We start from the raw sequence: 16352 nt of genomic DNA, 5'->3' as shown, positions 1-16352 counted from the left end.
CTTGGTATTACACCATAGACAAATATTAGGAAAATAAAAGAGCAATTTTCTTGGTTTGTGTTCATGAATTTTGATTTTACTTTAAAAAAAATAGCCCAAAGAAATAAGTATAAGTATAAATAAGTTAAGATGAAGAGGTTGAAGCATATTCACTCTTAATATATGTGGTAAGGCAATAAAAACTATTAATATTGATTGAAAATACTGAAGTTCATTAGGAAATGTAAATGGTGCAAATGTCATACTTCTTTGGCTAAGAATGATGTAGACAATGAATAACAGGCAAAGTTCTTATTCTATGGTAGTACCAGGTTTGATATTGTTCTTTTTTCCAAGAGAAAAATAAGAAATATGACCTGAATTTATTATATTCCTAAATGACTGACCAGATGAAGGTGGAATGTGTGGATCAATAATGAGTATCTCAATGTTGTTATTATTGCTCCTGCTTTGTACGCCTCAGAGTGGATACACTGGAACCGATTTATGTATTTGGCCATGATCAGGACCTCCATGGATGCCCCTGTGTGTAAGAGCATGAAGACCAATGTGACCAACAGATTTCTCTCATGGTTTAGGTGGTTTGTGTAGGATATTCAGTGTAATACTAAAAATTATTAAATATATTCAAAGGTGGCCAAACATGGCTTAATGATTATCATGGAATTGACATGAAACTTTGTGTTGATTAATCGATATTTGCCGCAATGAGGATGATTATTGAAATAAGTATATTCCATGAGGCAAAATATTCTATAGGCAGAAGTTAGTATTTAAGATCTTGTCCTTGAGTTTTTTGATTCACAGATATTTATTTTATTATTATTAATGAATTAATAAAGTGATCACTAAACAAATGTAGATGAGAATAAAGAAAAAGAGTCTAAGCTTGGACCATTGATGATGACTGATGGCATATGAGTCGTATACGATGAATACTGTGTGTCTGAAACTCTGAGGTCCAGCAAAAGAAATCTAGTCCATTTCCTCTGTTGGAAGCGTTCCTGTAGACAGATGTCAGGAATATATAGGGACCTTGTTTTATTCTTTGTGGTTCACGAGTTTTTAAAAATATTATTATAAAAATGTTACTGGCCTAATAAACAAGTATATAAGTGACTAAAGATGAAGAGGGTTAAGTACTGTTCATTACTTAAATACATAGTAAAGAGAAATAATATTAATATAAGTTAGAATGGATAATTAACGGGTCAAGTGTATTATGCATTTTTGAGTAAGGATGATATAGATAGTGATATGTAATAGTCAATCATTGATCTGAGTCTGTTGCAAGCTTGATGTTTGTTTTATTAAGGAAACAACAAATAAATATTACCATAAATTAATAAATACCTAAATGACTATGTATATGAATGGTGGAAAGTATGGATCAATGGAGAAAATATCAAACTTTTTATCACCTGCTCTGCTTGGTACTATTCAGAATTGATGCCCCAGCTGATTTCAGCTTCTGCCGTGATTAAGATTGTCCTATTGGCTCTGTATTAGAAAGAGACAAAGGTGAGTAATAGTCAAGTTTGTCATCTTAGATTGGGTCATTTGTTTAAAGGTATTCATTGAATTATTAAAAGTATTAAACATAATAAAAAAGTCAACTATGGCCCAATGATAAATATGATATGAAACATTATGTTGAGTCATCAGTATTGTGCACCATTGAGGTTGGTTAATAAAGAGAATCAGTCCATGTGTGAAATAGTTCTATAGACAGATGTTGGGAGTATTCAAGGATCCTATTCTTGGATTTTGGGAATTATGTGTTTATTTTATTGTTATTAATAAATTAATGATTTACTTGATAAATGAATGAGGAAAAAGACAGCCAAACCTGAACCAATGAAGATAACTGGTAGTGTATGTGTTGTGGATGGTGAATAATATGTGTCTGGAACTTTGAGGTCCAACACAAAACATAATTCGTCAAATACCTGTGTTGGAAATGATCTTGTAGACAGATATTAGAAATATACAGAGATCATGTTCTTACCCTGGATTCATTGATTAAATTTATTATTGTTAATGAATGGATGAATGATATTACTATTAAAGAAGTATCAATAAATAGATAAAGGACCATTAAAGAAATAATAAATAAACAGATAAAAAGAGAGTGAAGCATTGTTCAACTGTGAGCATATGTGGTGAGGCAAGAATTACTATTAATAAAAATTGAAAATATTGATGCCTCTTTAGAAATAAATGTATCAAGAGTGTCACCTCTTTGGCTAAGGATCATATAGATTCATAATTGGAGTCAATTTTATTTTCTAGGTCAGTCTCAAATTTGAGGTGGTCCCTTTTGTTAAGAGAAAAAAATCTAAATTATGAAAAATTAATAACTACCTAAAGGACTGAACGAATATAATGTGGAAAGGAAAAATCCATTCAGACAAGGTCTCATTTTTATAAATTTATTTATTTTTGGCTGCATTGGGTCTTCGTTGCTGCGCGCGGGCTTTCTCTAGTTGCGGCGAGTGGGGGCTACTCTTCGTTGTGGTGCGTGGGCTTCTCATTGCGGTGGCTTCTCTTGTTGTGGAGCATGGGCTTTAGGCGCACGGGCTTTAGTAGTTGTGGCACATGGGCTCAGTAGTTGTTGCTCGTGGGCTCTAGAGCGCAGGCTCAGTAGTTGTGGCACACGGGCTTAGTTGCTCCGTGGCATGTGGGATCTTCCCGGACTAGGGCTCGAATCCGTGTCCCCTGCATTGGCAGGAGGATTCTTAACCACTGTGCCACCAGGGAAGCCCAGTCTCATTTTTAAAACATCATCTACTCTGCTTTATATTCCTCAGAATGGACCAGTCGAGCTGATTGGAAAATTCTTTCATGGTCACGTTCTCTGGTTGTCTCCACGTCTTTGGTGTATAGAGACCAATGTGAGTAATAACGTTCATGCCTTCATTCGAAAGGTTTTTTTAAAAAGTGTACTTATTGGCCATCCATGGCCAACGATAAATATGGGATTATTCCCAATCGTATTTGTTAATCAATTTGTGGTATTGTAAGAGTAATTAATGAAAGACAGATATCAATGTGACAAATGATTCTATGGACAGATGTAAAATAGTCAAGGTTCTTATTCTTTGTTTTTATGTGAATCATAGGGTTTTTAAAATTAATATCAATGAATAAGAAATTAATTAGTAGCTAATGTACAGGAGGATGAGCAAAAAAAGGCTGACATGTGGATCGATGATGACCGCTGGTGGAGTACGAGTCATGGATGATGACTACTTCATTCTGGAATCTGAGGTCCAATCAGAAAGAAATATAGTCTGTTGCCTCTGTTTGAGATCCTATAGACTGATTTGAGGAATCTAAAGGGACTGTTTTCTTAGGCTATTTTTGTGAATTTTGATTCTTTTATTATAAATGGATCAATTAAAGAATCAGTGTACAAATATAAAAAAGTGAGGATGCCGAACATGAAGCATATGCACTCTTAAGATATGGGGTAAGGCAATAGAAACTGTTAAAATGTGTTGAGAATACTGAATACCATTAAGAAAAATAAGTGGTTCGAGTGCCTTACCTCTTTGGCTCATGCTAATAGAGACGTTCTTATTCTGAGTCCATAGCAAGTCTGATATTATTCATTTTTTAAAGAGGAAATTTGTTAAGTATTACCCCAGATTAACATATTACTAAATGATTGACTAAATGTAAGGTGGAGTGCACAGAACAATGCAGATAATGTCTTGATCTTGTTATATCTGTTTTGCTTGGTACTTCTCAGAAAGAGGACCCTGAACTCAGGAGCTCATGGGAGCATCTCTGTGTAGGAGCATTAAGTCCAGTGTGAGTAATAATCAAAGTTCTTGTCCTGGTTTGGGTGATTTGTTCAGGGTATCCCTGTAATAATTCAAAATGTATTAAATATAAGAAAAAAGACCAACTATGGTCCAGCGATTAAATTGGAAGTGTCTGAAACATTATGTTGATTAATCTGTTTTTACAACAATGATGATTAATGGAAAAGGTATATTCAATTAGGCAATGATTCTAAAGAAAAATGATAGGGATACTGAAGGCTCCTTTCCTTGCATTTTTTTTGTAATTCACATATATTTACTTAATTTTTATTAGTAGACTGATGAATTAATGTATAAACAACTGTAAAGGAGAATGAAGAAAAAGTGGCCCAACCCCAGATCAGTGATGAAGTCTGATGACCTAGGAGTCTTATACGATGAATGCCACGTGTCTGGAAGTCTGAGGTCCAACACAAAACAAAATCTAATCTGTTCCCTCTCTCGCAAATGATCCTGTGGATCGATGTTAAGAGTTTACAAGGGTACTGTTCTTGTAATTTTGGACTCATGGATTTATATATTATTAATATAAATCGATCAATGATAGAGCCAATAAACAAAATACAAATAAATAAAAATGAGGATTTTGCTTTGTCCACCTATGAATATACGCGAGGGGCAAGAAGTACTATTAATATAAACTGAGGAAACTGATGCATGTTAAGAAATAAATGGACCAACGGTGTTACCTCTTTTCCTAAGGATCATACAGACACTGACCTTGATAAGTAATACCTAGTTTTATAGGCCTGGGTCTGTCTCAGTAGAGGATGTCAATCTTGTTTCATATGTATATATCTCATATGTACATATATTTGGAAAAATTAATAAATACCTTTGTAAATGAAAAAATGAAATGATGTAAGCAAAGACTGATGGATCTTCTTTTGAAAAATCTAAATTTTTAATCATCCGCCTCATCTTGTACTCCCCAGAATCGACACACTCAAGCTGATTCAAGCATTTTCTATGGTTTCCTCTGTGTGTTAAGAGCCTAGAGATGAATGTGAGTAAAGGTTAAGTTCTTGTGTTTAAGAAGTTTTTTTTTAAGGGTATTCACTGCACTGTTAAAAGTGTGAAATATAATCCAAAACACCAGTCATAGAAAACGTCCATGAGAATGAAGAAACAGAGGCTCAGGTGTGGACCAGTGATGACCGTTGGTGGAGTATGAGCCATGGACGATGACTACTTAGTGTCTGAAACTCTGAGGTCCAATCAGAAATGAAATACAGTCTGTTGCCTCTGTTTGAAGTGATCTTATGGAAAGATGTTAGGATCGTTTTTCTAAGGATCAAATTATATTTATATTTATGCTTATATATGTGTATAAATTATGGAAAATAATAAATATTTTCATGTCTGAGTAAACAAAATGAGGAAAACCAGGACCAATTCAGAGAACGTCTCAAATTTTTTTTTTTCTGCTCTGCTCTGTACTCCTCAGAATGGACGCATGCTGGTGGGTTTAAGCATCTTGCACAGTCCTGTGCTCTATAGATCAATGTGAGTAATACAGTAATTAAATTCATGTCTTTGAGAGCTTTTTTTTTCTCAAGTATTCACTATATTGTAAAAGTGTGAAACATAATATCAGTCACTTAATGAATTAATCAATGAACTATGCCGATGAGAATAAAGAAATAGAGGCCCATATGTGGACCAGTGATGATGACTGATATCGTATGAGTCATGGATAATGAATACTATGTGTCTGAAACTCTGAGGTCCAGTAAAAAAAGAAGTATAATTTGTCACCTCTATTTGACATGCTATTACTGACAAGTATTAGGAAAATAAAAGAACAGTTTTCTTGGTTTGTGTTTATGAGTCTTTGATTTTATTGATACTATAAAAATTAGCCCAAAGAAATAATCAATGTACAAGTGTAAATAAGTTAAGATGAAGAGGCTGAAGCATATTCACTCTTAATATATGTGGTGAGTCAATAAAAACTATTAACATTGATTGAAAATACTGAAGTTCGTTAGGAAATGTAAGTGGCTCAAATGTCTGACCTCTTTGGTTGAGAATGATACAGACAGTAAATAACCATCAAAGTTCTTATTCTTGGTCTGTGTCAAGCTTGATGCTGTTTTGTTTGTTAAGAATAAATTAATAAACATGACCCCAATGTACTGTTTTCCTAAGTAAGTGACCATGTGGAAGTTGAAATGTACATGTCAGTGGAGTGTCTCTCAATCCTCTTATCATCTTCTCTGCTTTGTATTCCTCAGAATGGATGCACCTGAATTGGTTAAGCATTGACCATGATCAGGAGCTCTGCTGGTTGTCCTGTGTATAAGTACATGTGGTCCATGTAAGTAATTGTCAAATTCTTCTCTTGGTTTGGGTGTTTGTTTATTCGCTGTGATAATAGAAAATAGCATTAAATGTATTCAAAGAAGGCTAGTCATGGTCTATGGATAAATATAGAATTGACATGAGATGTTATGTTGCTTAATAGGTGTTTCCCTCAATGAAGATGATTAATGAAAGAAGAATATTCAATGAGGCAAATGATTCTATGGACAGATATTAAGGATATTAAGGATCTAGTCCTTGAGTATTTGTGATTCACAGATATTTATTTTATTATTATTGATGAATTGATCAATAAATATAGATGAGAATGAAGAAAGAGTCCAATCGTGGACTGATGATGACAGCTAGTGACGTATGAGTTGTATACGATGAGTACTTGTGTGTCTGAAACTCTGAGGTCCAGCACAAAGAAATCCAGCCCATTCCTTCTGTTTAAAGTGATTCTATAGACAGATGTCAGGAATATACAAAGATATTGTTCTTGATCTTTGTGTCTGTGAATTTTACAAAATCTTATTCTAAAAGAATAAATGGCAGGATAAATACACAAATGTGTAAGTAAAAATGAAGAGGCTGAAGTATTGTTCATCTTTAAAATGTATAATAAAGAAAATAATACTAATATAAATTGAAATCAATATTAAATGGATCAAGTGTATTACATCTTTGACTAAGGATGGTATAGACAGTGATATGTACAGTTTCTGATCTGAGTTGGTTACAACTTTGATGCTGAATTTGTTAAGAGGAAAATAAATAAATATTACCATTAATCAATAAATACCTAAATGACTATGTATATGGATGGTGGAGACAATGAATCAAATGGAGAGAATGTCTCCATCTTTTTATTTTCTTCTCTGCTTGGTACTATTCAGATTGGATCCTCCAAGCTGATTAAGATTGTCATGTTGCCTCTGTGTCAGGAAAGAGACAAAGGTGAGTAACGGTCAAAGTTCTTGTCTTGGTTTGGGTCATTTGTTTAAAGGTTTCACAGTATTATTTAAAAAAATAATAAATATAATAAAAATGAACTATGTCCAAATTTAAAAATCATATGAAATATTATGTTATTTAATCAACATTGAAATTCACTGATCAAAGAGATAAAGTCTACATGGGATATGGCTCTATATACTATGCTTGGGATACGCAAATATCTTGCTCTTGGGTTTTGGAATCATGTATTCATTATATTATTATCAGTGAATTAATTTGATTTATTTAATACTGATGCAGAAATGAATGAAGAAAAAGAGAAACATATACCAGTGATAACAACTGGTGGCATATGAGTTATAAACAATGAATACTATGTGTCTGGAACTCCGGGGCCCAACACAAAACATAATTAGTTGAATCTCTCTTTCGGAAATGATCCCGTAGACCAGCAGTCCCCAGCATTTTTGGCACCAGGGACCGGTTTCGTGGAAGACAATTTTTCCACGGATGGCGTGGTGGGAGATGGTTCACGCGGCAATGCAAGGGATGGAGAGCGATGGGGAGCAGCAGACGAAGCTTCGCTCGCTCGCCCGCTGCTCACTTGCTGCTGTTAAGCCGGTTCCTAACAGGCCTTGGACCAGTACCGGTCCGCAGTCCGGGGGTTGGAGACCCCTGCTGTAGACAGATGTCAGAAATATACAAATATTGTGTTCTTATTTTGAGTTCATAGATTTAGATTTATTATTACTAATGGATTGACGGTAGAATAAAATAGAAGTAAATAGATAAAGAAGAATGTTAAGCATTGTCCAACTATGAACATACGTGGTGAGGCAAGAAATATTACTAATAAAAATTGAAGAAGACACTGATGCCTCCTAAGAAATAAATGAATCAAGAATGTTACCTCTGTGGCTAAGAATCATCTAGGCTGATAAATAAGAGTCAGTTTTATTTACTGAATCAGTTTCAAGTTTGAGAGTTTCCTTTGTTAAGAGAAAAAAAAAATCTATATCATGAAAAATATATAAATACCTAAATGACTGAGTAAATGAACGGTGGAAAGCAGGGATCAATGGAAATAAGGTCTCAATTATCTTTATCATCTGCTCTGCTCTGTAGGCCTCAGAATGGACACACCTGAGCTGATTTAAGCACCTTCCATGGGTACCAGGTCTATGGTTGCACCTGTGTGTTAGGAGCATACAGACCAATGTGAGTAATAGTCAAAATTCCTGCCTTATTTTAGTGTTTTTAAAAAAAGAATATTCACTGTATCATTATGAAGTATTGATGTGAAGTATAATTGCATAAGGCTAACTATAGCCCAGTGACAAATATGGAATTGATTATATAAATATGGGGTTGATTATATTGATTAATGCATATAGGAAAATCAGAATAATAAATGAGAGAGATATTTTGATGTGAGAATTATCCTATATACAGTTTAGGGCTATCAAGGCTCTTCTTGGGTTTCTGTGAATAATAGGGTTTAAAAATTATTGTTAGTGAATTAATGAATTAATCAATGGACAATGTACAAACGATTGAAGAAAAGGAGGGACAATACTGGATCGATGATGACTATTGGTGTAGTCATGTATGTCGTGTATGATGAATATGTGTCTGGAACTCTGAGGTCCGATGCAAATGGAAACTAGTCCATTGCCCTGTGTGAAGTGATCCTATAGACAGACGCCATGAATATACAAGAATCTCATTTTTGGTTTACGTTCATGTATTCTCTATTTTTATAGTCAGATCAATGAAATAATTGGTAAATACATACATAAATAAAGATGAAGTTCATTAAGCATTGTCCAATTATAAAAATATGTAGCAAGACAAGAAATACTATTAACGTATTTTGAAAATACTTCTGTTTATTAGGAAACAAATCATACAAGGGTGTTACCTCTGGCTAAGGATTTTATAGGCAGTGTGAAGTAGTTAATAGGCAATGTCCATATTCTGTGTCAGTGGCAAGATCGTTATTGTTTGTTTACTTAGGAGACATTAAGTAAACATTTTCGAAAGTTGCCAATTTCCTAAATAACTCACTAAATGAAAGGTGAAATACAAGGACCAATGTTGATTAGGTCTCAGCCTTTTAAAATCATCTCCTCTGCTCTGTACTCCTCAGAATGGACCCCCTCAAGCTGGCTTAACGATTCTTCCATGATCAAAAGTTCTATGGTTTAGAGCATGGTGACCAATGTGAGTAATAGTCAAAGTTATTGCCTCAGTTTGGGTTGTTTGTTTAAGGGTATTCTTTGTATTATTTAAAAATGTGAAATATAATCAGTGAATGCCAACCATGGCCCCCAAATGCAATTAATAAGAAGCATTATGTTTATTAATCCAAATCAAAACATTGAGGTCAATTAATGGAAGAGATGGTTTGCTGAGGGAAATAATTCTACAGACAGATGTTAGGGATTAGTCCATGCTAACCTTGGACTAACAATAAGTAAAGTTAGACGTGAAAATGAAGCAATTATGATGACTAATCCATACATTCAACACAAGGCCGATTAACAAAAGAGATCTGGACTTTTCTCTCTGTAGAAAATGATTCTACATACAGATGTTAGGGATATTAAAACTACTTGAAAAATTTATGAGTATATGTTTCTCATTATGAATTAACGATTTATCTCTAAACAAAATTATAATTGAATGAAAAAAAGAGGATGAAGTCTGAAGTAATACTGAGGACTGGTGGCATGTGAGTCAAGGAAGAGCAATGCTTACCTAGAACTCCGAACTCCAAAGCAAAAAGAAATCTAGTCCATTCTTCTGATATAAATGAGCCTATAAAGACTTGTTAAGGATATCCAAGGATCTTATTTTTGGGCTTTTGAGTTTCATAGATATTGATTGCTTATTAAAAGTTAATCAATACAATAATAACTAAACAAATGTATGAATAAATGAAGGAAAAATAGGGCCAAATCTGGAATAACTATAGAGTATGTGATAAACATTATTACCAATCTATTTCTAAGGTACCGAAGTCTATTAAAAATATGTAGAGGCTTTTATATCATGAGACCCAGAGAGAGATGTTTGTAATTGTTGATGTTTATGTTCTGGGTTATCTTTGGGTTGCAGGCATTTTTTTTTTTTTAAATTAAGAAATGGGAAAAAATAGTTTATATAATTGAACCCCCTTACTACATTAAAGAGGGCTTAACATGAACCAGTGACAAAAATGTGTCATATGACAAGTTATGATCAAGCCCTTGGCTTCAATGTTCTATTGGTAATACTCCACAGTGTATATATAAATCAAATCTTCATGTTGTACATTTTAAATATATGCAAACTATGTTTGTCAATTACTCCTCAATAAAGTTGGGAATAAAAAGTATATAGTCCCGTGACACTTAATGATAGTGAGGGGCTGGATGCAGTTACTATTAATGAGTGTTATTGAACTGAGTTTGTATACAAGGATACTGATCTTAGTATTATAAATTAATAAATAAGTTAATACCTTAATAAGATCAAAGGGGACAAAGCACCTGGCCAGTGATGAATATGTTCATGAATATGTTCATATGGTGAAACGTGATTCATCAGTTTTACTCCTGTTGTGTCCCTCTTGAGAAAAAAGAATCTTAGCTCTGGCCAGTTTGAATAAGGGGGATTAGACAGATATACACAATAGGCATTTGTCTCTTGGTTTCTGGGAAGTTAAACATTTTGCATTTTGTTTACGACACGAATAGTTTGTCAGATTCTTTCACGCATTAAAGAATGGATGAATGAAAATTAGAGCTATTAATAAGTAGCTACCGACAAATAAATTCAAAGAAGACCAAATATGGATATATGCTGAAGATATGCAATGTGGCAAGTTTTATGAAGTCATCGAATTCAGTACAATTTTTTAAAAGTTTGAGGGTTTTACATTCACTTTCACAGCTACTTATTATTCCATATTAGGTTTGCACCACAGTTTATAAACATTCCTCTGTGGAAAAGATCTAAGCTGTGAATTGAGTGAAGCAACCCACAGGAAAATGTAAGATATTTACGGTGTTTGGATGTGGAGTGGTTGGTGGGCCCATGGTGGTTCTTTCTTACATCTTTAAAGAATGCAGAAGTTAAATGAAAACGAGTCAAGCACGGATCCATGATGTGAATGGAATGCAGTCTGAATGTGTCTTGTGATTAATTCGTTTCTGCATCACTGAAGTTCATTTCAAAAGGAGATTTGATATATCTGTGGGAATAAGTGTATAGCTAGATTTCAGTAATTTTCAAGCATCTAATTATGGGGTTTAAATGGATCATGGGGACTTCTTACATTATTCTAAGGGAATAAATTAAAGAATCAATAGACGGATAGATAGATAGATAGATAGATAAAGAGAGTAAAGCTGGGTTAATTAAGAAAAAATGTTGTGAGACAGAAATTTTTGTTCATATAATTCTGAAGCATGGCAGTGCATTAAGAAACCAGTAGATCAAGGGTTTTACCTCTCTGGGATAGGTTAAAAATAGAGCAGTGTTCTTGAGTGAGAATCAGAATCGCCCGGAGGGCTTGTTAAACTACGGATTGCTGGTCCCACTCTCAGCATTTCTGATTCAGTAAAATTAGTGTAGGGTCCGCTAATCTGCATTTCTAACACGTTCCCAAGTTCTGCTAATGCTGCGTATCAGGAAACAACGTTTCGAGAATCACCGATAAAGTCAAATATATGTCATAATAGTTAGTGCTGTTGCTGTGTGTCAGTGCTAAGTTCCAGGTTGCTTATTTTTAAAGAAATAACAAATACATTAATTAATAAATATCTGAAAGTCTAAGTAAACGAAAGGGGAAAAGCATGGTCCAATGGAGAAAATGTCTCATTCTTTTAACATCATCTTTGTACTCTACAAAATGGGTGCACCTGAACTGATTTAAGCATTCTGAAAAGACCAAGATCTGTAGGCTGCCAGTATGTTTAGGAATGTGTATTTAAAATGAGTACGTGGCTACATACATGAACAAAATCAAACAAGGATAGGCCTGTACTAAGGATGAGGAACCAAAGTATATGATTAATTTGATTATGATTAATTTGATCACTTGGGATGATTTTAAAAACAGGTTGAGTCCATGTCATTCATTTTATAGCTCTTTAAATTTGTTTTAGGTTTTCCCTACACATTCCTTAATTGATAACGATGGAAGCTATTTTCATTATGAGGACAGAGCACATAGGAGACGTTAAGTACTAGTCAGTATTGTAGTGCTGATGGTGGGTTCATGCTATATATAGAAACAATATACAAATTATATGAAGAAAAGGCCAACCATGGACCGATTCGGGACTATATTTTATGATCAAAACATCTACGAACTACTGAGGTCCATTACAAAAAAATATTAAATGTTTACATTTGTGGGAATGAGCCCATGGATAGATTTCAGTAATATTCAAGGATCGTATTCTCAGTCTTCGGTGCTTCATGGATTTTGATTTTATTAAGTGAATAAATGAAAGAATAAACAGATATGTTAGTGTATAAAGATGAAAAGGGTGAAGCATATCAAACTATGAAAATATGTGGTGAGGTATGAATTACTATTAATATAACTTAGAACCATGAGAGCTCATTAAGTGATAAATGGATCAAGCAGGTTACACTTTGGGGTAAGGATGATATAGATAGTTACATGTATTAGGCTGTCTTCCTGCTTTGAGTCAGTCATGAGTTTGAGTAGTTTGTTTACTTTAGAGAAAAAGAAGTATATCACACTATAAAATAATAAGTACTTAAATATTAAGAAAATGAAATGAGAAAACCATGTACTAATGGGAAGAATGTCTCAATATTTTATTATCTGCATTGCTTATACTCAGAATGAATGAACTGAACTGATGTAAGCCTTTTGCCATGGCTGTGAATTCTGTATTAGGAGCAAAGAGACCAATGTGAGTAATAGTCAAAGCTCTTATCTTGGTGTGGGTGGCTTGTTTAAGAATATTCACTGTTTTGTTAAAAACATGTATTAAGTATAATCTAAGAAGTTAGCCATGGCCCACTATGGGTTTCATATGTCACATACGTCCCTTAATGAATAGGTGCAAACTAAGATTGATTAATGAAAGATATACTTGCTGAGGGAAATTATTCTATGTACAGATGTTAGGGATACTTGAAACTCTTGTTCTTGAGTTTTTGTGATTCATGTAAATTTATTTTATTATTATTAGGCAATTAAAAATTAGAAATCAATGAGTGTGCAAATGAATGAGGAGAAAGAGGGCAAATCCTGGACCGATAAGGGACCGCTGGTGGGGTATGAATCACGGGTGATGGATGATATGTATCTGGCTCTGAGGTACTGTACAGAAAGAGATCTAGTCTATGGTCTCTGTTGGAAGTGAACCTCAAGACAGACTAGGAATAAACTAAAGTCTGTTCTTGGACTTTTGTGGTTCATGAATTTTGATGGTATTATTGCGACAAAAAATCAATAACAAAATCTATACAATTACGTAAATAAAGATGAAAGGGTGAAGTACTGTCCCGTTATATGAGACAGGAAATACTATTAATTTAATTTGGAAATATGAGTATCCATTAAGATATAATTGGATCAACACTATATAAAAGTTAGTTATTAAATTCTGGAAAGTATTTAATTAAATTAATTAATTAATTTATTTATTTACATCTTTATTGGAGTCTAATTGCTTTACAATGGTGTGTCAGTTTCTGCTTTATAACAAAGTGAATCAGTTATACATATACATATATCCCCATATCTCTTCCCTCTTGCGTCTCCCTCCCTCCCACCCTCCCTATCCCACCCCTCTAGGTGGTCACAAACCACCGAGCTGATCTCCCTGTGCTATGCGGCTGCTTCCCACTAGCTATCTATTTTACATTTGGTACTGTATATATGTCCATGCCACTCTCTTTTTGTACCAGCTTACCCTTCCCACTCCCCGTATCCTCAAGTCCATTCTCTAGTAGACCTGCATCTTCATTCCCGTCTTGCCCCTAGGTTCTTCATGACCATTTTTTTGTTTGTTTTTAGATTCCATATATATGTGTTAGCATATGGTATTTGTTTTCTCTTTCTGACTTACTTCACTCTGTATGACAGACTCTAGGTCCATTCACCTCACTACAAATAACTCAATTTGCTCGGTGGTTTGTGACCACCTAGAGGGGTGGGATAGGGAGGGTGGGAGGGAGGGAGACGCAAGAGGGAAGAGATATGGGAACATATGTATATGTATAACTGATTCACTTTGTTATAAAGCAGAAACTAACACACCATGGTAAAGCAATTAGACTCCAATAAAGATGTTAAAAAAAACCCCAAATAACTCAGTTTTGTTTCTTTTTATGGCTGAGTAATATTCCATTGTATATATGTGCCACATCTTCTTTATCCATTCATCTGTTGATGGATACTTAGGTTGCTTCCATGTCCTGGCTATTGTAAATAGAGCTGCAATGAACATTGTGATACATGACTCTTTTTGAATTATGGTTTTCTCAGGGTATATGCCCAGTAGTGGGATTGCTGGGTCGTGTGGTAGTTCTATTTTTAGTTTTTTAAGGAACCTCCATACTGTTCCATAATGGCTGTATCAATTTACATTCCCACCAACAGTGCAAGAGGGTTCCCTTTTCTACACACCCTCTCCAGCATTTATTGTTTGTAGATTTTTTGATGATAGCCGTTCTGACTGGTGTGAGATGATATCTCATGGTAGTTTTGATTTACATTTCTCTAATGATTAATGATGTTGAGCATTCTTTCATGTGTCTGTTGGCAATCTGTATATCTTCTTTGGAGAAATGTCTATTTAGGTCTTATGCCCACTTTTGGATTGGGTTGTTTGGTTTTTTTGATATTGAGCTGCATGAGCTGCTTGTAAATTTTAGAGATTAATCCTTTGTCAGTTGCTTCATTTGCAAATATTTTCTCCCTTTCTGAGGGTTGTCTTTTCTTCTTGTTTATGGTTTCCTTTGCTGTGCAAAAGCTTTTAAGTTTCATTACATCCCATTTGTTTATTTCGTTTTTATTTCCATTTCTCTAGGAGGTGAGTCAAAAAGGATCTTGCTGTGATTTATGTCATAGAGTGTTCTGCCTATGTTTTCCTCTAAGAGTTTGATAGTGTCTGGCCTTACATTTAGGTCTTTAATCCATTTTGAGTTTATTTTTGTGTATGGTGTTAGGGAGTGTTCTAATTTCATTCTTTTACATGTAGTTGTCCAGTTTTCCCAGCACCACTTATTGAAGAGGCTGTCTTTTCTCCATTGTATATTCTTGCCTCCTTTATCAAAGATAAGGTGACCATGTGTGCCTGGGTTTTTCTCTGGGCTTTCTATCCTGTTCCATTGATCTATATTTCTGTTTTTGTGCCAGTACCATACTGTCTTGATTACTGTAGCTTTGTAGTATAGTCCGAAGTCAGGGAGCCTGATTCCTCTAGCTCTGTGTTTCTTTCTCAAGATTGCTTTGGCTATTGGGGGTCTTCTGTGTTTCCATACAAATTATGAAATATTTTGTTCTAGTTTTGTGAAAAATGCCAGTGGTAGTTTGATAGGGATTGCATTGAATCTGTAGATTGCTTTGGGTAGTAGAGTCATTTTCACAATGTTGATTCTTCCAATCCAAGAACATGGTATATCTCTCCATCTCTTTGTACCATCTTTAATTTCTTTCATCAGTGTCTTAAAATTTTCTGCATACAGGTCTTTTGTCTCCTTAGGTAGGTTTATTCCTAGGTATTTTATTCTTTTTGTTGCAATGGTAAATGGGAGTGTTTTCTTAATTTCACTTTCAGATTTTTCATCATTAGTGTATAGGAATGCAAGAGATTTCGGAGCATTAATTTTGTATCCTGCTACTTTACCAAATTCATTGATTAGCTCTAGTAGTTTTCTGGTAGCATCTTTAGGATTCTCTATGTATAGTATCATGTCATCTGCAAACAGTGACAGCTTTACTTCTTCTTTTCCAATTTGGATTCCTTCTATTTCTTTTTCTTCTCTGAATGCTGTGGCTAAAACTTCCAAAACTATGTTGAATAATAGTGGTGAGAGTGGGCAACCTTGTCTTGTTCCTGATCTTAGTGGAAATGGTTTCAGTTTTTCACCATTGAGGATGATGTTGGCTGTGGGTTTATCATATATGGCCTTTATTATGTTGAGGTAAGTTCCCTCTGTGCCTACTTTCTGGAGGGGTTTTATCATAAATGGGTGTTGAATTTTGTCGAAAGCTTTCTCTGC

The 16352-nt window shown here is 34.4% G+C and overlaps 9 non-coding genes and 1 pseudogene across 9 annotated transcripts; all 10 read left to right on the top strand.

Annotated features, from left to right (window-relative positions):
- Positions 1-890: 890 nt before the first annotated feature.
- LOC137752122 (small nucleolar RNA SNORD113/SNORD114 family) lies at positions 891-965 on the top strand. Its single transcript, XR_011071056.1, has one exon. It is a non-coding gene; the product is annotated as a small nucleolar RNA SNORD113/SNORD114 family (small nucleolar RNA).
- An 885-nt stretch (positions 966-1850) lies between these two features.
- On the top strand, positions 1851-1925 carry LOC137752258 (small nucleolar RNA SNORD113/SNORD114 family). The gene has a single exon (XR_011071117.1). It is a non-coding gene; the product is annotated as a small nucleolar RNA SNORD113/SNORD114 family (small nucleolar RNA).
- Positions 1926-3203: 1278 nt separating this feature from the next.
- On the top strand, positions 3204-3276 carry LOC137752243 (small nucleolar RNA SNORD113/SNORD114 family). Its single transcript, XR_011071105.1, has one exon. It is a non-coding gene; the product is annotated as a small nucleolar RNA SNORD113/SNORD114 family (small nucleolar RNA).
- Positions 3277-4166: 890 nt separating this feature from the next.
- LOC137752263 (small nucleolar RNA SNORD113/SNORD114 family) lies at positions 4167-4241 on the top strand. Its single transcript, XR_011071120.1, has one exon. It is a non-coding gene; the product is annotated as a small nucleolar RNA SNORD113/SNORD114 family (small nucleolar RNA).
- A 732-nt stretch (positions 4242-4973) lies between these two features.
- On the top strand, positions 4974-5048 carry LOC137752135 (small nucleolar RNA SNORD113/SNORD114 family). Its single transcript, XR_011071061.1, has one exon. It is a non-coding gene; the product is annotated as a small nucleolar RNA SNORD113/SNORD114 family (small nucleolar RNA).
- A 440-nt stretch (positions 5049-5488) lies between these two features.
- On the top strand, positions 5489-5563 carry LOC137752143 (small nucleolar RNA SNORD113/SNORD114 family). Its single transcript, XR_011071062.1, has one exon. It is a non-coding gene; the product is annotated as a small nucleolar RNA SNORD113/SNORD114 family (small nucleolar RNA).
- A 919-nt stretch (positions 5564-6482) lies between these two features.
- LOC137752234 (small nucleolar RNA SNORD113/SNORD114 family) lies at positions 6483-6558 on the top strand (annotated as a pseudogene).
- An 861-nt stretch (positions 6559-7419) lies between these two features.
- On the top strand, positions 7420-7494 carry LOC137752355 (small nucleolar RNA SNORD113/SNORD114 family). Its single transcript, XR_011071169.1, has one exon. It is a non-coding gene; the product is annotated as a small nucleolar RNA SNORD113/SNORD114 family (small nucleolar RNA).
- Positions 7495-8670: 1176 nt separating this feature from the next.
- Positions 8671-8745, top strand: LOC137752267 (small nucleolar RNA SNORD113/SNORD114 family). The gene has a single exon (XR_011071123.1). It is a non-coding gene; the product is annotated as a small nucleolar RNA SNORD113/SNORD114 family (small nucleolar RNA).
- Positions 8746-9801: 1056 nt separating this feature from the next.
- Positions 9802-9873, top strand: LOC137752549 (small nucleolar RNA SNORD113/SNORD114 family). Its single transcript, XR_011071193.1, has one exon. It is a non-coding gene; the product is annotated as a small nucleolar RNA SNORD113/SNORD114 family (small nucleolar RNA).
- Positions 9874-16352: the final 6479 nt, after the last annotated feature.

The sequence above is a fragment of the Eschrichtius robustus genome, chromosome 1, assembly GCF_028021215.1.
Source record: "Eschrichtius robustus isolate mEscRob2 chromosome 1, mEscRob2.pri, whole genome shotgun sequence".
NCBI classification, from domain to species: Eukaryota; Metazoa; Chordata; class Mammalia; order Artiodactyla; family Eschrichtiidae; genus Eschrichtius; species Eschrichtius robustus.
Note: the sequence above shows the minus strand (reverse complement) of the source record. Positions and strands in the feature narration are given on the sequence as shown.